This window comes from Acinonyx jubatus, chromosome B1, assembly GCF_027475565.1.
Source record: "Acinonyx jubatus isolate Ajub_Pintada_27869175 chromosome B1, VMU_Ajub_asm_v1.0, whole genome shotgun sequence".
Lineage (NCBI taxonomy): Eukaryota > Metazoa > Chordata > Mammalia > Carnivora > Felidae > Acinonyx > Acinonyx jubatus.
The window spans coordinates 69,668,250-69,683,823 of NC_069382.1; the positions used below are offsets into that span (position 1 = coordinate 69,668,250).

The 15,574-nt window shown below is 34.7% G+C and overlaps 1 pseudogene; it reads right to left on the reverse strand.

Moving 5' to 3' along the window:
* Positions 1-8,805: 8,805 nt before the first annotated feature.
* Positions 8,806-9,761, reverse strand: LOC106974873 (60S ribosomal protein L6-like; annotated as a pseudogene).
* Between the last annotated feature and the right edge of the window lie 5,813 nt (positions 9,762-15,574).

The window sequence follows — 15,574 nt, forward strand, 5'->3', positions numbered from 1 at the left end:
AAAAGCTAGTTGTCTTTAAATTTCTCTGTCAAATGATTATTTTTTTGCATTTGCATGAACCACTCTCCTAAATTCTCTATATTATTGCACAACTTGCCTAAGAAGATTGTGTGGGTCTTTAAGAATAGTATTATAAAGGAGAGCTTGGGTGGTTCAGTTGGTTAAGCATCTGAGTCTTGATTTTGGCTCAGGTCATGATCTCACTGTTCATGAGATTGAGCCCTGTGTCATACTTTGTGTTGACAGCCCAGAGCCTGCTTGGGATTGATCACTCCTATAACAATTACATAGTTTTCAAAGAAAATATAGTGGCAATATGGATGCTCAGCGAACTGAGCCACCTAGGTGCCCCTCAACTGTCATTTTAATAACAAGGTTGGATATAACAGGAATAGGAATCACACAAGACCCTGGCACCAGCACTTATTAAGGAGCTCAGCATGGATAGTATCAAGTTTAATAAGAAAACACAAATATCTATGCAGAATGAAGGCCTTTTGACACAATTTTGAGATTCCAGAGTACCAGCAAAGGACACTTGCTCTCTTCTCTCTATCACTTGGAGACTTTGCACTAGTTCCTGGGCATATTTCTTGAAAGGTTTTCATTTTCTTTTCTTTCTTGCATTATTTTTGAGGACATGTGTAAATAGTTAGGGCCCCAACAAAATAACATTTGAGAAAAATACTGGATTGGTTAATCATTTTCCTCTTTCTTATATGTTGAAAATAAACATTATGAAGGTCACAAGGGGACTTGATTTCCTCTAGGAAGTCATACTTTGTTTAGAAAGTGTCCCTCTGATTCCCCATGTATGGTCATCTTGTGTTCATTACCTGAGTCCAACAGATCAATTTCAGCCAAAGCAGCACGTTCATAGTTATGAGGTCAAAAAGCAAAATTGCAAAGGTAAGAACAATTTATGTACTAAATTTGCAGTTCTCAAGGAAGTTGAGGGTGAATGTGTAACTTGCAAAAAAATCTGTTGGTATTTAATATCTGTCACGAGGATTACGTCACTAGCCACATAAAAACCAAAAACAAACAAAAAAAATGCTGAAAAAACATCAGCACTTACTTCCAGCTTTAGGAGTTACATTAATACCATGGTGGAAGGTGAGACATCTACATTTAAATATCACTCTGTAAAATATGGTTTTACTTAAAACAATTGGCTGTTCTAAATTCCACTCCTATTTTATCCCAAGCATTTTTATGCATTTATAAAAAGTGAAGGGATAGTGGGAAATTAGTTGGCTTCATTAGCGAAAGAAGACTTTTAAACATTTAAAAGATACCACTTTTATGTTATTGTATGATGCCTCAGATAGAGAAAAACAGTTAATTCCAATAATTGCTTGATATTTTAATCCAAGTTACCAAGTCAAATCTTTGAAAATTTGAGTGGTATATTGAGGTAGGGATTCAACATTGAACATTAATTTTTTTTTAATGTTTATTTTTGAGAGAGAGAGCACACTAGTCAGAGAGGGTGTGGAGAAAGGGAGACAGAGGATCTAAAGCAGATACTGTGCTGTCAGCACGGAGCCCAAAGAGGGGCTCGAACCCATGAACCATGGGATCGTGACCTGAGTCAAAGTTGGACGCTTAACAGACTGAGCCACCCAGGCACCTTTGAATATTAATTTTTTATTTGCAATGATAATGATAAGAATACTAATTTCCTGAGAGCACAGCATCATGACATAAACATTATTCTTGCTGAAATAAGAAAGCTTTGGAATAGAAATGTACTTGGAATTAGTGGGGTACACATAAAGGTAATAATTTTGTCCATACAGACTGCAGTACTCTATCAATCTAAATATAAACTGGTTGCTAAAATTGACTAACATTCCTAAAAATACACAGCTATAGCAAACAAGCTACAAGAAATAGGCGATGAAGCTGTTATTAACACAAAAATGACTTGCTGTTGCAGTAAATGTCATCTTTCTTTGCTACTTATTATCAATTAAATTCTAGAAGTGGTTTTCACTTATAATTATCGAAAAGAAAGCTTTCAAAAGGAAACATATTACAATGTATATTTCCAAAAACTAAGAAAAAAAAATAGACAATCTATGAGAGATTGAAGAGTTTACAAGCAATACTTTGAAATTTTAGTATTGTGATTTGGAATACTTCATATGTGGGAAGAAATCTTGATGGACTTCCTATTTTCATTGGTTAAGTTTATATTCCATACTGGAATTGAATACATTTGAAAAGGATTCTGATTTCTAGCGTCTATGTTTGCCAAAACGTTCAAAATAATAATAAAGTTTAAAGACTTATTGTATAAATTTTGCCTCGTGAAAATATTTGTTAAAGAAATATACTCAGAATGGAGGCCAAAAAAACATGGGATGAAATATTTACACATTTTTTAACATAAAAAGTTAGAATTCATAATCTTCTCCATTTAGTATTATTTCATCTGAGTTTATCGGGTATTTCAATATCTGTTGCAAGATTTTATTCAATTAAAATATTATGACCTTGAAGGGCGCCTGGGTGGCTCAGTCAGTTACGTGTCTAAATCTTGATTTCAATGCAGGTCATGATTTCACGGTTCAAGAGTTTGAGCCCCTGGATGGGCTCTACATTGACAAAGTGGAGCCTGCTTAGGAGTCTCTCTCCCTCTCTCTCTGCCCCACCTCTCTTTGCGTGGGCATGCTCTCTCTTGTCCTCCCTCTCTCAAAATAAAGAAATAAACCTAAAAAAATTATGATCTGAAGAGGCAGTCATATGAAAAGTACAGCATAGGGAATATAATAAAAATATTATAATAAAAAATATTATGACCTGCAGTATAAAAGTCAATTGAAGACAATTATTTTGAATTTTTTAAGCATAAAATAAAAGTTTGAAGAAGATTACAAGGAATTTTATAAAAACATAAAGTTAAATAGAGCATATTTTAAAAATATACTCCCAGATAAATATCAGTTCCATAGTATTAAACACATTACATGTATTATATGAAATGTGTTTAATATATATACATAAAGGGGTACTTGGGTGGCTCACCCAGTTAAACATTTGACTTCGGTTCAGGTCATGATCTCTCAGTTCGTGAGTTTGAGCCCCGTGTCAGAGCCTGTTTGGAATTCTGTGTCTCCCTCTCTTTCTGCTTCTTCCCTGATCACGCTGTTTCTCTCTCACACAAAAATAAATAAACAGCACAAGAAATTAAAATATATATATATATATACATATAATATATACACATACATTAAGAATAATGATTCCATGATTCTGCTTATGGTGTTTTTAAAGTAATGTTCAAATAAGAAATTAAAAATAATCTATTTTTCAAAATTTAGTGTAGACAGATATATTTTAGTTTTGAAAGAATCTTATCTTTGAAAATAATTTGTGAGAAGAACTATTTGAAGATCCACGGCAAAATAAAACATGCCATTAATAAGCAACTACTTAATAAAATTGTATGATTTTAATTATTTTAACACACTCTTCTCACTCAAAAATGTCCTGACTTGGATGGTACATTACATAATCACAATATTCTTAGTCACCACTTCCTCCACCAGGATCTAAATTAAGAGCCAAGGTACCTGATGGAATATTTGAGAGAATATTTGCTTGCAAAGTGTAATAATCAAATTTGAGTGCTACACAATTTTAGAAAAGGAAAAAATCTGCGTTGACTATACCAGATGAGGCAAAGTTAATAAACAGAGCACAAAAATTTAGACTTAACCTAAAAAGTTTTGTCAAAGAGGTGAAAGGGTGTATGTGTAAAACTAAGAAAGAAACGGTCATGAAGAAAGGCCAACTGCAAAGAAAGTCATGAGACACACTGAATTTGTAGCTGAAATACAAATTTCGTGGGTGGATTGAAGAATAGTCTGCTTGCAGACCAAAATAACTTTAAACATTAGAATATTGGGTTAAGCGGCGCCTGGGTGGTTCAGTCGGTTGAGCCTGCGACTTCGGCTCAGGTCATGATCTCACCGTTCCTGGGTTCGAGCCCCCGCGTCGGGCTGTGTGCTGACACACAGCCTGGAGCCTGCTTCGGATTCTGTGTCTCATTCTCTCTCTGCCCTCCGCCACTTGTGCTCTGTCTCTCTCTGTCTCTCAAAAAGAAATAAATGTGAAAAAAAAAAAAGAATATTGGGTTAATATCTGCTAGACAACAAAGGGATAAAAATATCAAAGGAGAGTCAAAAAGTATGGGTGATGGTATAAAACAGAAGTGTCGTCGTCTCTAAATTAAGAGACCCAGCACAAAAGCTAGAGTGGCAGGAAAGAAAATATTTAAGGAAATAGACTCATGGAACATTAGACTCAGAGTTTCTCCTATTAAAGGAAAGTTAATTCAGATTGAAAAGCTCCCTATGCTGCCATACAAAGTAGATTTTTAAATTGCTATGTATAGACACATTATATTTAAACTAAAGACTGAAAAGATAAAATCTTCCTTAAAGAAAAGCCCAACCACCCATCAGGAAACAAGATACAAGTGTATTTCAATTTTCTCATTAGCAATAGTTGAGTAAATAGGAGAGTAGTATTTTCACAGTACTGAAGGGAGAGAAAGTCAAGTCAAGGTATTATTTTAATCCTGTGCAACTACCAGTTAAAAGTGAAAACAAAACAAAACAAAACAAAACTTTAGCATACAGCGTCTCAGAAATTTTAAATCCGTATGAAGACTCTCTTGGAAAACGATCTTGGATGAGGTAGGCCACTAAGAAAAATAAGTCCTGAATTCTTCAAGATAAATAGATATGTAAGCTATGCCAGCTGTTTGGTTTCCAACACTATTCTATTGTGAAATACATCAAGTGCGGGGCGCCTGGGTGGCTCAGTCGGTTAAGCGTCCGACTTTGGCTCAGGTCACGATCTCACGGTCGTGAGTTCAAGCCCCACGTCAGGCTCTGTGCTGACCGCTCAGAGCCTGGAGCCTGTTTCAGATTCTGCGTCTCCCTCTCTCTCTGCCCCTCCCCCGTTCATGCTCTGTCTCTCTCTGTCTCAAAAATAAATAAACGTTAAAAAAAAAAAATTAAAAAAAAAAAAGAAATACATCAAGTGCAGTGTCTTTTCTTGATTAAAACCTGACTGACACATAGGTCAAAAAACAAAAGCAAAATCCGAAACAATAGATCCAGGAGATATAAAGACGAAACATATTTTCATTTTTCATATGAAAAATATTAACCTTACAATGCTGTTTCAAAATTATTAAGCAAAAAACCTACAGAATTTGGGTGAAGAAAATTCCCTGTATAGTCAAAAATATTTCTTTTATGTAATGATAGATGGAGTGAGTAAAAGGTAAGTAAAAATATTGAAAAGTTAATAACAAAAAGATAGTTCTAAAGATGGCTTATTGTCTGTATCATAAAAAAACTATCAGATGTAATTTGTGTAAAGAGAAATTTATGAAACCCTTTAGACTTGAATGAAAACAAAACTACTATATGCCAAAATCTGACAGATACAAAAAAAGCAGTACATACAGGGAAATTTGTAACTGAAAATACATGTATTAAAATAACAGCCATTGGGGCACCTGGGTGGCTCGGTCGGTTGGGCAGCCGACTTCGGCTCAGGTCATGATCTCGAGGTCCATGGATTCGAGCCCCGCGTCGGGCTCTGTGCTGACAGCTTGGAGCCTGGAGACTGTTTCGGATCCGTGTCTCCCTCTCTCTCTGCCCCTCCCCTGTCCATGCTCTGTCTCTCTCTGTCTCAAAAATAAATAAAACGTTAAAAAAATTAAAAAAAAAAAATAACAGCCAGTAACTGAAACAACTGAAACTGAGCGGTCATATTAGAAGAAAATAGAAGAAAATTAAAAAAAAAAAAAAAAAAGACATAAGTGAATAAATACATTAAAAACACACAATGAGCCTGCTTCAGATTCTGTATCTCCCTGTCTCTGCTCCTCCCCTGCTTGAGCTTTGTCTCTGTCTCTGTCTCTCTCTCTCTCAAAAGTAAATAAACATTTAAAAAATTAAAATAAGTAAATAAATACACACATACATACATACATACATACATACATACATACATAAAGGGGGAGCCTGGGTGGCTCAGTCAGTTAAGTATCTGACTTTAGCTGAGGTCATGATCTCACAGTTCGTGGGTTCAAGCCTCGTGTTGGACTCTGTGCTGACAGCTCAGAGCCTGGAGCCTGTCTCCCTCTCTCTCTTCTCTTTTGCTCGTTCTGAACATTAAACAAAATAAAAATAAAAAAGAGCACACAGATTATTAAAAATGCAGAAACTATCTCAGAGCTTAAAAGCCTGACATTGATGAGAAATAGGGTAGGGAGAGGAAAGTAGAATCATTTTAATTACAATATGAACTTAATCCTGTTAATATTTGCTTCCTTCTTTAATATGTATTCATATAAACATATATATGTCAAATATATTTTCGTAAGCATGTATACATTTAAAATTCCAAACACACAACAGACATTAAAGAAAAAAAATAGTATACAACATTTATTCACTATATAGTTGAATAAAGCATAAATACAAACATTTCAAAAAACATAAAATGTAAAATCAGCATAAGAAAAAAATAGAACACCAGTAGCCATTAAGGTAATTAAAATAGGAATAGAAGGTTGGAATATGCAATTATTAAGCTTGAGTCAATAAATATGAAGATTTATTTAAATACAGAAAATATGCATAATAATAGAGCTATTTGCCTTGTTCCTTGTCTTAAATGTAATGAGTCCTTTAGTCTGCAAATGAATTGTGGTGTTTCCTGTAGGTTTTTGGTATAAAATCTGTTCTGAGAAATATAGTAGTATAGGCCCTGACAAACATAATCAGATAAGAAAGTGGAAATTGAGAATAAGAATGAAAAAGAAATGTATTTGTAAGTGATGTATCACAGATTCATAAACAGGCTAATAGAACAATAAGAGACTTTGGTCAAGTTTCTAAATTCGTGAATTATTCACACAAATTGACAATAAAACCAATAATCATAGAGAAAAAAATAGAATACAATGCTATTTCCATAATAAAAATAATTGTGTAGACTCTAACATACAAGATGTTGATGGAGAAAAACATTAAACTCTTTGAAAGAATAAAAAAGTAGATTCAGAATAAATGGAGAGAAAATATGCAGTAACAGCCTGAAACAGGCAAGTATTTGCTTATAATGCTTACTTAACAATTCATTGTGTTTTAAATTTTTTGTTGTACTATTTTCCTTTTTTTATTTTTATTTTTTTTTTATTTTAGAGGTAGAGAGGGGCAGAGGGAAAGAAAGAGAGAGAGAGGATGAATCTTAAGCAAGCTCTGAGCTCAGTGCAGAGCCCGATGCGAGGCTGGATACCCTGACCTGGGATCATAACCTGAGCCAGAATCAAGAGTCAGACACTCAACCAACTGAGCCCCTCAGGTGCCTCAATTTGTTATGTTTATTCAAACTCAAATTTTGCCCTTAAAGTTCTGTTCTGTCATCAAATTTCAATTTATGGGCATAACTAATTTTCAACAATAAGCTTAGAAAAAGACTTGGTACTATAGATCGTAAGATGATTTCAATATAATTTTTATTTTCATTCGTTTCTATAGTTCTTAATTGTAGCTATACAGGTTCATATTCACAACTTTCTAGAAAGGAGAAGTTGACCATGGCATTTAAAAGTACTGATTATACTCAGTTTCCTTCCCCAGATCAATAGAATTTATTAGTTTTGGTGAAGAGTGGGCTAATCAAAAAAGTAACAGGTCAGTTTTTTCCCCATTCACGTGTCATTGTATTACACTCGTTATTATTAGTTGTGGCCCACTGCTCTGATTCACCTTCATCCTGTGGCCAAGTATGACCATTTCTAAATTTGTCCTGAAATACTTGCACAAAGACAAATTTGTCCCACCTGGTATTTGTGGTCTTTATTTTTCTTCCATGTGATTTACTTTGAACCTATTTCTTCTGAACTTAACCCTGTTTATACTTGTTTCCATCTTTCTCTAACATGTATTCATGTAGAAGTGTTAGGCCCAAGCCATTAGAACTCAGGTTTACCCACAGAAATGTGAAGTCAAAGAGCTGTTTAAATACAGCACAATTATTTACCTATAACATATGTAGGGACAATAAATGTTATGCAAAAGAAACAGGACACCTGGGTGTTTCAGTAGGTTAAGCGTCTGACTTTTGATTTCAGCTCAGGTCATGATATTGTGGTTCATAAGATTGAGTCTTGCCATTGGTCTCTTCACTGACAGCACAAAGCCTGCTTGGGATCCTCTCTGTCCCTCTGTCTTTCTCTCTCCCCCACTTGTACATGAATTCTCTCTCTCTCTCTCTCTCTCTCTTTCTCCCAAAATAAATAAATAAACTTAAAAAAAGTATTATGCAAGAGATTAACTGGTCAATGACAATTTTTGTCAAATGTCAAGATCCCAAAAGAAATGTATCAATTTATATATAATATTATATAATTTTAAATATGACAGATGTCTCCATATAAGCATAGTATCTATACTACTTAAAAGTTCTGTTAATTGCAGATTCGAGACTACAATAAAGTGTATGACATTCTCTTTTCAAGACTGAACACTAAATACATAAGGAATGTGGAGGTGTTGTGAACTGCCTCCATTTTTCCCCTGAAATGTATCCCATATTATTAACTTGAAATTCTCATCTTTAAATGCGTATTTTTTGAGGATGGCTATAGAAGGAGTATCTCCAGAAATTTACTGTCTAATGCCTGTATGTGGTTTTTGTATTTTTAAGACTGTTTTTTTTTTTCATTTTTAATGGATCAGTTATTTAATTAGGCTCCTTGTAAGAAATTTAGAACACCAATTTCTGACGATAAACTCCATTTGTGAGAGCGGAGTTAGCCCTGAAGTTGAGGAACAGCTTTAGTTTTGGCAGAATCTGAGTCCACGGCTCTTTGATCAACTTTGCACTGCTCTGTAATCTCCTATTTCTCTTTCTCCATGTCGAAGATCTCACCTTCCTGGTGTCTGGGTGTGTGCAGCTTCTTCCCTTTGGAGTGAGCATCAGAGAGACGTTTTGGAATTTTCCAACTGTTGATATCAGTTTTGGTGGAAGTGGCAATCACCAATTTCTGGGGTGTTCTACACAGAGGAACTCGATTGAGGGCCAGAGGACCAGTCACCAGTAGCAAACCACTGCTCCATTGCTTCAGGAAAACCACACCCTCTTGCCTTTGTGGCTTCCAGGGAGGATGGTAAAAATGATCCCAGGAGTGATGTTAGCTCCCAGTTTTCTCACCTGCTGCCTGACAGGTTTTTTGCTGTGACTCAGACAGCTTCTGAGCATACCTTCCGTAAGATAACGCCCAGGCATTTTGTGAAGTTTAACCACTTTGCTGCCACCATTCTCGTCGCCACGAAGTGACTTTGTGACAGTAGCAAGAACCTTCTCCTTTTTCTCTCCAAGCCTGAATTTCGGTGCTGAATACTTCCCCTTGCACATGGCCTTTCTCGAATACGTAGAAGATTGGGAATATCTGCCACTTCCTCTGACTAGGACAGGGTTTTGGCTGCAGTGGGCCTTCCCCTTCTTTGGCATTTTAGCCTTGAGGTTACCCTTCTTAACCTTGCCACCAACATCAGGCTTCTTGGCTTCAGGTTTCTTCTCCTTAGTATCTGGTTTCTCAGCTTTATCACTTGCCACCTTGCAAGATGGGAAAGAACTTGAGACCATGTCTTTTAACTGGTCAGCGCTATAGGAATGTCTGCAAGATCTGGACCAGTGACAACTGGAGACAATAAAAGGCTATATGGGAAACCCAAAGACCAAAGACCAAAGACCAACCTCATCTTTGCAGGCTAGCCTGTACGTACCGTATCAGCATCTTATTAGTAAACCACCCCCAAACCGTAAGATATATGGATTTAATCTAATTTTCTCTGAGTTGCTACACAGAAGTACTTCACAGAGTGAAATTAGACACTTCATGGGATATTTTAAAACGTAGAGTAAGTACACTTGTCGTTAAATCAGTCAGCACCTGCTGTTACACACAGCTTAGTTGCCTAATAATAAATTAATTAAATTTGAATGTAAGATGCCTTCATCTTTCTGCACATTTATATGCTGAGAGTGTCAAGCCTGAGTGTGAATTCCAAAGGAAATACTGTTGTATATTTTTTTTTTCAGAGAATCAAAAGCTGCTTTTCCCATTCCTACTGTAAGCTGCTTTGAACACCATTCCCAACGAATGTGCCAATTTGGTGAAGGGTGTGAGCCAAGGCTTGCTGATTTCAAAGCCAGCTTGCATCACTGCAAATATTTCATTTCTGGTTTTTTGCACGCAGGATCAAAATGATGAAAAGATGACTGCTTCTCTTATGATCTAGAAAAGGCTTATTTTGGGGTCAAGAATCACTGACGACTTTACCAAATGTTTTCTTTCCCGTTGTGTTTTCACTTACTCACTCACTCACTCACTTACTCACTTGGAGACCTTGATTTCACTCTTATCAATCATTGCATGTACCTATCTCTACTCAGCTGGTAGTTTTGGAGACCAGAGCTGTAGTATAGGAGCCAGGAGCTGGCAAGGACTGTTGGGGGCTGGAGTTCAGAACAGGTCTCCAGTCTCAGGAAAGAATTCGAAGCAGAACACCAAGGAAAAAGCATAGTCATAAGAATCAGACAATTATTATGCAGAAACAAAGATATTTAAGCAAAAACTATAGCCCAAATGTATGAGCAACATAGACTTAGACCAACAAAAATTTGCTCCCTGATGAGGTATAAACCTACTGATAGCTGAATGTCTGGAAATCCTGGTGCCAGTCCTGGACTTTACTTCATCCCTGTCCAACTATGGGCCCTCATAAAATTTCTAGAATCCTGAATTATGTAGAGTTTCCAATTAATAATTTGGAAGTCAAGTCTACAATTCCCTTTATTAAAGCAAACTGGAATAATATTATTTTAAGCAAAAGAACACTGAGGCTTTAGGGAGTTCTGATTCAAGATAGTGACATAGGAAGATCCTGAACTCACCTTCTCCATGAACACACCAAATCTACACCCATTTATGGAACAATTCCTCCTGAAGAGGAAAAAAAAAAAAAAAACCACTGAGGTTTTAGATAATGTAGCAGAGAAAAAATAGTATCTAAACAATCTAAGCTACCTTATCTTCCTTGCAAACAAACAAACAAAAAACAAACAAAAAAAATCTGATGATGAAAGAAATAAACTCATTTGGCTTGATCTCTACCCATCAATCAAAACATAAAACAACTGTACTTTTGCCTTTTGTGTACAAACCTAATGTTCATAACATACAAATTGCCATCTTACCAAAGCTATATTCTCAACCTTTCTGTCCTTCCTTATACTGTCTTCATTCAAGACATTCAGAGACCACAATTCTTTCCAACCAAGTAAACCATGTCTACATTTCTCTAACCCCATCCCCTTTAAGCTCCAATTACTTTAACTCTAACCAGCTTCTGTCATCTGCTGCCTCAAGCTGCCTCACAATGGCAGCGTATATAATGTATCTATTTCTGACATGTTTATTATGTAAAAAAAAATACATGAGTACATTTTTCATAATTAGCTGAGTTTTTATTGCTAAATGGGCCTTCCCAAAGGGAATGGGCCTTCCTATGAAATTTATTCTTTGCTTGGCCACCTATGGAAGATTACAATATGGGTCAAATGATAAATTGCATGGTATGAATTCTACTGTCTCTGTCATGATCCATTGGTTTGGATTGGTTTCTTTCTTCAAACTGTAGTTATTATTTAACATAATAATACAATTCCGTTGGCAACATACAAAGGATTAAATATGCAAAAACAAGGAACAAAGGAAGGAAGGAAGAAGGGTTAGAGGGAGAAAGGGAGGGAGGGAGAGAAAAAGAAGGACTTGCATGAACTTTTTATACTATCCATCCACTTTCAAACTGGATGGTAGTAGGGAAGATTCATAGAAGAAGAAACAGAAAGCTAAAGTTGAAAGAAAGAGGAGAGATCCCTTTTTCCTATTGTTTCTTAGAGTTTTTAGAATTAGGAGGTAAATAGAAGGTACTTGAAAATTGATTATAGATACATGGATTTGGTTCTTGGTCCTTCAGTGCATGAGTCACTGGTGACTCCATCTCAGGATTTCTCAACCTTGGCACTATTGATATTTTGGTCTGAACAATTTCTTGCGCATCGTAAGATGTTTAGCCACACTCTTGGCTTCTACCCACTAGATGTCAACAATACCCTTAAATTGTGACAACCAAAAATGGTTTCAGACTTTGCCAAACGTCTTCAGAGGGGCAAAATTGAACTCCATGGAAAATCACTGCTTCCTGTGATGGCAAGTGTTAGAGAAGGCTATGACTTCAGTCCATTGTTCCGATGAGCAGTTTGCCATCCTGATATGTATATATATACATATCTCCAAAATATAATATATATTATAATATATGCATATTATATATATACACAATATATGTACAATATATGCAATATATATATTATGCATATATACAATATATATGATATATATATACACATATATATATGTATATGTATATATATACATATACGTATATATATACATATATACGTATATGTATATATATACATATACGTATATATATACATATATACGTATATGTATATGTATATATATACATACATATAAAATCCTTAAACACTATCTCCACAGATTTTCATGTATATATATATACATATACATATACGTATATATATATATATATATACATATATACGTATATGTATATGTATATATATACATATATATAAAATCCTTAAACACTATCTCCACAGATTTTCATGTATATATATATACATATACATATGTATATGTATATATACATATATATAAAATCCTTAAACACTATCTCCACAGATTTTCATGTATATATATATACATATACATATACGTATATATATATATATATATATACATATATATGTATATATACATATATATAAAATCCTTAAACACTATCTCCACAGATTTTCATGTAATTGCTCTGTGTTGTAGCCTGGAAGGACGTAGTAAGTACTTTAAAACTCTAAGAGTCTAACATATACCCAGGGTTTAAACCCTGGCTTGGAGATGATTTGGCTGGCCTTAACATGAGACCTCAAGCTAATGAAGAGACTGTATTTCTGTCCTCTAAAATCCTCTAAATTTTGGAGCATTATATTCACAGCACATGCTTCATTCTCATGAATTTATGCATTGAATATCTTGTGTCGGCACAAAATAAATCACTGAAATCTATAAAAGTCTCCAAAACATCAGACATTCAGTATACTTTGCATGGAAGGATATCTTGAATTAAATTTACTGATGCATTATGTATTAAGCAAAATTGTCTATATGGAACAAAACTTTCCTTACTACTTGTACAGGACCTCATCTTATCTAGTGTTAGGCAAGACAGGAAATCAACTTCCTAACCCATGTTTAATGGTGCAGTTGGGTGGGATGAACAATACATTTGAATATAATGGAATTGACAATTTACATTTTATTTAAAAGACCCCAACTGCATTTCCTTGACAGATGTTCAAACCATTTTTTTAAAGGGCAATAAAAAGAAGTAAACAGAAACTCAAAGGCTAATTATTTATTTTATATCTACATATTTTTAAAACAATTATTTGAAATCAATGTGGTCTGTGAATTTAAATTGCCAATTCACATATTGAATTCATTTCTCCATTTCATTGGATAAAAATTTGACCCTCTCCCCATTTATAAAAAAAATGTTTGTTTATTTTTGAGAGAGAGAGAGAGAGTGTGTGTGCAGGGGAGGGGCAGAGAGAGAAGACAGAGATTGAATGAATCCCAAGCAGGCTCTATGCTGACAGTGTAGAGCCTGATGTAGGGTTTAAACCCACAAAGCAGGAAATCATGACCTGAGCCAAAATCAAGAGTCAGATGCTTAACTGACTGAGCCACCCAGGCGCCCCAACCCTTCCCCCATTTTATATCTACTGACCCTAATTTTGGGGACCTATATGTATTGATACTTTGTTTCCTAACATATTTTCAGCCTCTGCTCTAAATCTCCTCTGAAGTTCTTTGTTTTCCTTTCTTATTGCTCCTTATTTGGATGATCAACCAAAATTTATCAGCAGCTAAAAGCCTCAAACTCCTTAAAATATCAATAGTTTAAAGAGATATTTCAAAAAATATGACAATGTTTAAGTGTAATGTCAATCTTCTGAAAAAAATAATGTTTATTTAATGAAGATTCCTTTAACAGTAATAATGTTTCAAGGTTATTAATAAAAACTAAGTGCATTTTAAAGTATAATATACATTTTAAAAACCTTTAGCATTCTTTTTATGTGAAACATATAATCTGAAAATTAGCAATGAGAGTACCCAGTCCAGATGTTTGACACCTAACGTGTAGTGTTCCAGAAGATTTTACTGATATCACTCTCAGATTACCACCATAGAAGTGCTAAATTAGTGGTGTTGAATCAAATAATTGATCACAAAGTACATATCCATTCTTAATATTTGCATATTTGCAAGTCCCACTGTAATAGCACATGTGAGATTCTGTCACATCTTTATCATTAAAGAATCATGAAGAGTGGGGCATCTGGGTGGCTCAGTCAGTTAAGCGTCTGACTTCGGTTAGATCATGATCTCATGATTCGTGAGTTTAAGCCCCGCCTCAGGCTCTGTGCTGAGCTCAGAGCCTGAAACCTGCTTCGGATTCTGTCTCTCTCTCTCTCAAAAATAAATAAACATTAAAAAAAAAGAATCATGAAGATTAATTTCAGCTGAAAGTTTGTTTATAAAAAAATCATGTTTGAAGTCCACATTTGGTTGATAGAAATTGAATACAAGTTTTAAATATAAATAAAAATATCTCAATTCTGTAAAATGTTAGTAAGTGGAAATTCTGTCAGTTTTTACTGATATTAAAAAAAGTCTATAAAACTTTATTGATAATTATTATTCATTTTAATCTCCCATTTTCTCAATTCCAGTAATATTAACTTGAACTACATAACTTGAATCTTTTTTTAAATTATTTTTTCTAGTGTTATATTAGTTTCAGGTGTACGGTGTAGGGATTCAACAATTCCATACATCACCTAGTGCTCATCATGACAAGTGTACTCATTAGTCCCCATCACCTGTTTAACCCAACCCCTCCTCTGGTTAAATCTTTATTACAATATTCTTTAGGTAACATAGTATAACGTTTGCCGTTGTTTTATAGTTTCAGTTTGAAGCCCCATAGAAGTAGATGACTTCAGAAATTTGAACGGATATACAGTTGTACAAAGAAAAAATAAGTAGAAATCAGCCCCAATCTTGAAGATCTACTAAGTAATATTAAGTATAACTATATTGATTCTTATGATTTGTTACTTACATAATGTAATATATGTTTCCTTGTTAATATTTAGCTTTTATTGTAAGCAAAACAAGGATAATTCAGTTTCAATAATTTCTTTTTTTTAATTTTTTTAAATGTTTTTATTTGAGAGAGACAGTGAGTGAGTGGGGGAGGAACAGAGAGAGACGGAGATAGAATAGGAAGCAGGCTCCAGGCTCCAAGCTGTCAGC